This window comes from Cyprinus carpio, chromosome B15, assembly GCF_018340385.1.
Source record: "Cyprinus carpio isolate SPL01 chromosome B15, ASM1834038v1, whole genome shotgun sequence".
In the NCBI taxonomy this organism is placed as follows: domain Eukaryota; kingdom Metazoa; phylum Chordata; class Actinopteri; order Cypriniformes; family Cyprinidae; genus Cyprinus; species Cyprinus carpio.
Genome location: NC_056611.1, coordinates 10,361,746 through 10,367,745, shown reverse-complemented (window position 1 = coordinate 10,367,745; position 6,000 = coordinate 10,361,746).

Sequence of the window (6,000 nt, the reverse complement as noted above, 5' to 3'; positions counted from 1 at the left end):
TCCTGATTCGCATAGTCAGGTTTATTGATATTCAAAAGAGCTACTTTTCTTGTTCATCTGTTTGCATCAACTAAATTTACTTGTTTATCCATATCATTTTTAAAGGGGGGAAAAACATTTTGAAATGGATCACATATGATAAGCTTGTTTGTTCATCCCTCAATCATCGTTGTATTGCATTACATTACCTATATGTTTTTCCCGCATAGGTTAATAAAGACAGCAGAGTTTAATCATAAAAGTAAACATTTAAATATAAACTTATTAAGACATATTGGAGATATAGAAAGACAACTGATATTTATATGCATTTTATGTAGTCTGTTAAACTGTTATAAAGATCTCGTTCATTTACATTACAAGTTACCAGAATTTCATCTTTATGGCCAGAAATTGCACCAAATATCATGTGTTTGCTAAGTTTGGGCCTCTGGATGAAATTAGTCTCTCTTTGTTTTTAATTCTTTGAGTATGAGCTTCATATTTTTCTTTATCTTATATATATGAGTATCAGTATATGAGACATAAAAGTGTAATGTATCAAATATGATACTCAAAAAAAAAAAAAAAAAAAAAACAACAACATGCAAACATGCAACTTTTTCATCCATTGTACTTCTCACTTGTAGCAACTAGTTACATAATTAGTATTTTGGCTGTTCAGTATGAAAAGATTTTCCCATCCGGATTTCGCAAAGGGTTCAGATTAATTTGATGTGTTAGCCAACAGAAATTTGCTTGATTTGAAAGTAAAGAGTGAAGGCATGAAATACGCTTACAACAAAATATCAATATTCACACAGAATATGTTGAGTAAAGTAAGTCAGCTACAGCTGTATGTATTTTTCACTGCAGCAATCATCTTGGTGCTCCCTAATTTGTTCAAAGAAACCTTTGATAGTTTGATTTACAGAGAGTCTGATGATGGAAAAAGGCTCCCCATGCACCTTATCCAAACTCAAAAACATCTGTAGGCTGACTCACTAATAACACAGGGTTCCTTTGTTGAAAGCAACTGTGGACTCTCCCAGAAGTCTGTTCTGAGAGAGATTCTAGCGAGTGTACAGGAAAATAAACAACTTTGAAAAAAAAAAAAAAAAAATAAAAAAAGAAGATCTTATTAAAGAAGTGATGTGCTGAGCTGAGATAGCATGCATTAGTGGTGGGGATTTTTCAGTAACTCTTTCTTCAAGCTACATCCTTAATACTGGGCCTGTCCCAATACTCACACTTTCAGTCTTGGCTACTTGAGAGTGAATTAATTACATATATATAATTTGGTTTTAAAACATAATGTGTCACTTTTTTATTGGTGCAGAGATTAGTATTTTTTTTAAATGTTTGCAAATGCTTTTTAACACCCCTAATAACAAGTATCACAATTACTAAATTGTGGCATTATAAGGTTTATTGAAAGGAATAATTCAGCCATATAATAATTTTCATCAGAACAGATTTAGAGAAATTTAGCATTACACTTGCTCACAAACAGATCCTCTACAGTGAATGGGTGCCATCAGAATGAGAGTCCAAACAGCTGATAAAAACAACACAATAGTCCACAAGTTATTCAAACTACTCCAGTCATACAGTTACCATCTTGTAAAGTGAAAATCTGCATGTTTGTAAAAAAAAAATACATTTTAACTTTGTGATTTTTAGCCATAATCATTATAACACAGTAAAAAAGTCAATTCCCATCATGACATCATGTAACATCATGATGTTGATGGACTGGAATGTGGATTACAGGTGCATCTCAATAAATTAGAATGTCGTGGAAAAGTTCATTTATTTCAGTAATTCGACTCAAATTGTGAAACTAGTGTATTAAATAAATTCAATACACACAGACTGAAGTAGTTTAAGTCTTTGGTTCTTCTAATTGTGGTCAGTCAAGCACACCAACACCATGGTCATTTAACCAACTTTTGGTGCTTTTGGCAGAGTGGGCAGGTGTCAAATCCTGCTGGAAAATGAAATCAGAATCTTCAAAAAGCTGGTCAGCAGAAGGAAGCATGAAGTGCTCCAAAATTTCTTGGTAAATGTGTGCAGTGACTTTGGTTTTCAAAAAACACAATGGACCTACACCAGCAGATGACATTGCACCCCAAATCATCACAGACTGTGGAAACTTAACACTGGACTTCAAACAACTTGGGCTATGAGCTTCTCCACCCTTCCTCCAGACTCTAGGACCTTGGTTTCCAAATGAAATACAAAACTTGCTCTCATCTGAAAAGAGGACTTTGGACCACTGGGCAACAGTCCAGATCTTCTTCTCCTCAGCCCAGGTAAGATGCCTCTGACGTTGTCTGTGGTTCAGGAGTGGCTTAACAAGAGGAATAAGACAACTGTAGCCAAATTCCTTGACACGTCTGTGTGTGGTGGCTCTCGATGCCTTGACCCAAGCCTCAGTCCATTTCTTGTAAAGTTCACTCAAATTCTTGAATTGATTTTCCTTGACAATCCTCATAAGGCTGCAGTTCTCTCGGTTGGTTGTGTATCTTTTTCTTCCACACTTTTTCCTTCCACTCAATTTTCTGTTAACATGCTTGGATACAGCACTCTGTGAACAGCCAGCTTCTTTGGCAATGAATGTTTGTGGCTTACCTTCCTTATGAAGAGTGTCAATGATTGTCTTCTGGACAACTGTCAGATCAGCAGTCTTCCCCATGATTGTGTAGCCTAGTGAACCAAACTGAAAGACCATTTTGAAGGCTCAGGAAACCTTTGCAGGTGTTTTGAGTTGATTAGCTGATTGGCATGTCACCATAATCTAATTTGTTGAGATGTTAATCTTGTTAAATGTGAGCCAAAATCATCACAATTAAAAGAACCAAAGACTTAAACTACTTCAGTCTGTGTGCATTGAATTTATTTAATACACGAGTTTCACAATTTGAAATGACATTCTAATTTATTGAGATGCACCTGTATTTGTGAATTATTGTGATGTTTTTATCATCTGTTTGGTCTCTCATTCTGATGGCACCCATTCACTGTGGAGGATTCATTGATGAGCAAGTGATGTAATGCTACATTTCTGTAATCCTGCTCCGATTATTTGAATTATAGTGTCAACAATTTCTTTAATTAAGCATCACAATTACTAAACTGTGTCATCCGTTTCATAGGGACTGAACAGACATTTAGTTTATCTGTAAATAAAGCTCTGTTAAAACGTTACTTGCATTTTTACAACACTATGTTTTAATTGTGTCCCATCAGGTTAATCAAACGTTAAACACACTTGCAGTCTTCATACCCACATGAACACTTAGTCCTAATACAGATAAGTGAAAGTGACATGAAGCCAAGTACGGCAACCCCTCCAAATTTGTGCTTTGCATTTAACCCTTTCAAATGCAGTGCATTTAACACACACACCCGAAGCCATGGGCAGCCAACTGGGGGTTCTATGCCTTGCTCAAGGGCACCTCAGTGATGGTTATTGAAGGTGAAAGAGAGTGCTGTAAGTAAACAAAAGGTCAAGTGCAAAGAATGCAAATGTGGTTATTGGTACATGTCCATTGATTGATTCAAGAACACAAGTTGTGCAATAACTCAGAGGTATTTGTCATACTCTGAAGTAATTTGTATAATGCATAATGCATTAATCAGTGAGAAATATTGTTGTTACACATGAACAAATTCCTTCTATAGAATAGGGAATAAGTTAAATAATATGTTGGAATAACTGTATGCTTTTGTGTAGCAGGACTAAGCTTTTCAGATCACGTGAAGGCCTGCTTTACAATTCATATTTTGTATTTATTTTACATTTATAAGTTGCAAACAGAGTACAGATAACCTATAAATGATGTTTTTAAAACTGGTCCAAAGCAATTAAAAATCATAAACACAGAACTGACTAAAGATCACAACAAGAGGTCAGAATAATAATCATGTATTATCCATATATATTACACTGCATTGTCATTCAATGAGTGTTATTATTTAATAAGTGCATTCTTGAATATGGCACAAAAATGTGCTTTCAAGTAAAAAATGAAACTTACCAAGATAAATACAACATGTCTGCATTCAAAATCCAGTACTTCACTACTCGCAATTGCTGTCCTGCAGCAAAACATGAAAGCAGTTGCCTTTATATATACAAAACATATAATAGTGATTGAGTGTGACCTGGATACATCAGTGAATGGTGAGATATTTTGCTAAATAAAATGATCCTACTAGAAGAACAGCATGAGAACTTTAAATCTGTTCCAATCTGTATCATCTCAGTGAGCTTTTATGAGCTTTTACGAATGCGCAGTAACATTCAGTGTGGAAACTTTCCTCTGCCAGATATTCCACGATCAACTGTAAGTGGTATTGATGGAAAGTGGAAACCAGAGGCGTCATGTCCATTCAAAGTAAGGGGGCGATTTTTGAGCCAAGTGGATTTTGAATGCAGCTTACAAAAGACAAAAAAATAGCCGAATAATATTTTCTTTATTTGATATCAGTTCGCTGGCTGGCGCTAATCACTGCGCTTTATAACCAATCACACACGATGCTGTTGAGCTTATGAATGCAATGGCCAATCAGAGGCAATCAGGTGAGTCATCGCTAAAATGCAGGTGTTTTCTTCGCTTGTTCGCTGTCTGAATACCTCTTTCTGGCGAATTATCTCGTTAGAAACAACAAACTGCAGATGTGTGTATGAGTCTCTAAGATATTCATTTCACAGTGTAAACAGCTTCAGTGATTTTAATGGGAGTTTTTGAGAGTGCTTGAACTCTAGACTGTCAGTGAAAATGTTCTTTGATAATGTAAATGTTCTTTGGTCTCTTTCTTTACAATGAATGTGTTATAGCCTAACTTACAATGTTTTTAACATTGGGGAATGTTAACATTGAATGTTAACATTGACTTCCCATGTGGTTCACATGGGTTCACATGACTTTATATGACATGACTTTATATTTAATGTGAATTTATTATTGAACGTTAATGTGAATTAAAAAAAAAAAAAAAAAAAAGTCAAAGTGACATGACATGACATGACATACAGCCAAGTATGGTGACCCATACTCAGAATTTGTGCTCTGCATTTAACCCATCCAAAGTGCACACACACAGCACTGAACACACACCCGGAGCAGTGGGCAGCCATTTATGCTGCGGCGCCCAAGGAGCAGTTGGGGGTTTGGTGCAGCATAAATGGCTGCCCACTGCTCCGGGTGTATGGGTCACCATACTTGGCTGTATGTCATGTCATGTCATGTCACTTTGACTTTTTTTTTTTTTTTTTTTAATTCACATTAACGTTCAATAATAAATTCACATTAAATATAAAGTCATGTCATATAAAGTCATGTGAACCCATGTGAACCACATGGGAAGTCAATGTTAACATTCAATGTTAACATTCCCCAATGTTAAAAACACTTTGGATGGACTGCAGTCCTTAACTTTTTTTGGTTAAAAATGATCCGAAATTAATATTTGAGCAACATAACCAATTTCTAATTACTTAAGCCTGTTTCACAACCATTATCTTATAATAATGTTTTCTAATTTGAGTGGTAGCCTATCGGTAAATTTTGGGAAATTGGAGCATGCCGCTGCGTCATTACGTCAGGTCTGTAAACATAAAGAAGTTGTCCCGGCTTCTAGACTATTGCATGTGAGGATCCTGCAGGTGGCGGTTCGTTAATAGCTCTGTCTCACAGCAGCTGGAATAATTAAATGTATCATTTCCATGGTGGATTGTAATCCAGAAAGGATTATGTGTTTATGAAACACATGAGAATGAAATTAAATTATATTCTAGCATTAAATGTGCTTCTGATTACAGATAGCCTGGGATTACACAAGATTTGTATTTTAAAGACAACAAATTTGAAGGAAGAATAATTTGACTTTTGGTTTAAAATAATTTCTTAATATGAAATCCGAGTGGTATGACAATTAGACTGTACAGAAATTTAAATGCTTTTTTCCTCAGTTGGTCAGAACAAACATGGCAGACTTGTTACTTGTTCAGAT